Source organism: Azolla caroliniana, unplaced genomic scaffold, assembly GCF_043228905.1.
Source record: "Azolla caroliniana isolate FFs.n. ecotype wild unplaced genomic scaffold, voAzoCaro1.0.p SCAF_10, whole genome shotgun sequence".
In the NCBI taxonomy this organism is placed as follows: Eukaryota; Viridiplantae; Streptophyta; class Polypodiopsida; order Salviniales; family Salviniaceae; genus Azolla; species Azolla caroliniana.
This window is the reverse complement of record NW_028230445.1, coordinates 12,763,449-12,765,458: the sequence shown is the minus strand read 5'-3', so window position 1 is coordinate 12,765,458 and position 2,010 is coordinate 12,763,449. Positions and strand designations below refer to the sequence as shown.

Genomic DNA, 2,010 nt, shown 5'->3' with positions numbered 1-2,010 from the left:
ATATATGATATTGTCGTTGCCATTTCCAGGAGTTGAACTCGGGTCTCTCGGGTGAGAGCCGAGTATCCTAACCAACTAAACTACAATGGATCACATCTTGTGCAGTTTCTAATATTGTAATCATTAATTAGTAATAGATAATATTTATATATTTTGCAAGCATCAATGAGAAACTGATGATTATTATACCACACTCTCATTTTTATGATTCAATAATTTCAAGGGTTTTTATCGATGCCACATTTACTCATGATATATGCTATATCTACTTGTACCTGGGCGTCCCATGTAAAAAGCAAGGATCCAAGGCAAGTTAATAATAAGGGAATTCATTTAGTAAATGAATTAGTTAATTTACAATTCTAATGCTTTGTTACTAATAAAGAAACATGGTGCAATAGTCATCGATAGTTGACCATTATTCTACAATCGATGCGTATTGTTTGAAATTGTATCAAGTTATCCAAACTAAAATTGTTGGTGTACTAATTTGCTGTAACAATGTTGACGAATAACCACAACCAAATATACTACTTCATGTTGTCCCGAACAACATAATGTTTTGTCCAATTTCAATTAAAACCTCTATCATTAATCGAATAATGGGATTAAGTTTAGAAATTGATGTTAGGAGAAAAAAATTAATGTTATGTTCGTCATCAATCCTTCAAACATAATATTGATTATTTTGTTAATTGTACATTATTGTAACACCTACTTTAGCTCTTGAGTTTTCGAGTTATCAAACAGTTAAAACATGATATCCGTCAGAAATTTAATATATGATATTGTCGTTTCCATTGCCGGGAGTTGAACCCGGGTCTCTCGGGTGAGAGCCGAGAATCCTAACCAACTAGACTACAATGGATCACATCTTGTGTACTTTTTAATATTGCAATTATTGATTAGTAATAAATAATATTTATATATTGCCCAAGCATCAATGAGAAACTGAGAATTATTCTAACACGCTCTGTTTTTTAAGATTTTATAATTTCAACGGTTTTTATCGATGTGACATTACCTTATCATCTATGATGTATCTAGTTTTTCCAATGCCTATTGTTGTACCCGGTAGTCTTGTGTAAAAAACAAGGATCTGAACGAACTAAGCTACAATGGAATTCATTTAGTAAATGAATTAGTTAATGTAATATTCAAGTGCTTTCGTTCAAATAAACAAACATGGTGCAATGCTCCTCAAGAATTCACCATTATTCGACAATCTATGCGTATTTTTGGAAATAGTATCAAGTTATCCAAACTATAATTTTCGGTGTACTAATTTGTCGTAACAATGTTGAGGAATAACCACGACTGAATATAGTACTTCTTCCTGTCCTAAAAAACATAATGATTAGTTGAATTTCATATGCAACCTCTACTATTAATTGAAAAATGGGATTAGGTTTAGAAATTGATGTTAGAAGAAAAAAATCAAAGCAAATTTCGTTATCAATCCTTCAAACATAATATTGATTATTCTATTAATTGTACATTCTTGCAAAACCTACTTTAGGTCTGGAATTCTCAAACAGTTAAAACATGATATGCATCGGAAATTTAATATATGATATCGTCGTTTCCATTGTTGGGAGTTGAACCCGGGTCTCTCGGGTGAGAGCCGAGTATCCTAACCAACTAGACTACAATGGATCACATCTTGTGTACTTTTTAATATTGCAATCATTGATTAGTAATAAATAATATTTATATATTGCGCAAGCAACAACGAGAAAGTGAGGATTATTCTAACATACTCTTGTTTTTAAGATTTAATAATTTCAAGGGTTTTTATCGATTCAACATTACCTCATGATCTCGGATGTGTCTAGTTTTTCTAATGCCAACTAGACTATAATGGAATTCATTAAGTAAATGAATTAGTTAATGTGTAATATTCTAGTGCTTTGCTTCAAATAAAAAAATATAGTGCCATGTTGATCGAGAGTGTATCATTATTCTACAATCTATGCATATTTTTAGAAATTCTATACAGTTATCCAAACT

At 31.0% G+C, this 2,010-nt stretch overlaps 1 non-coding gene across 1 annotated transcript; it reads right to left on the bottom strand.

Moving 5' to 3' along the window:
• Window positions 1-795: 795 nt before the first annotated feature.
• TRNAE-CUC (transfer RNA glutamic acid (anticodon CUC)) lies at window positions 796-868 on the bottom strand. The gene has a single exon. It is a non-coding gene; the product is annotated as a tRNA-Glu (tRNA).
• Window positions 869-2,010: the final 1,142 nt, after the last annotated feature.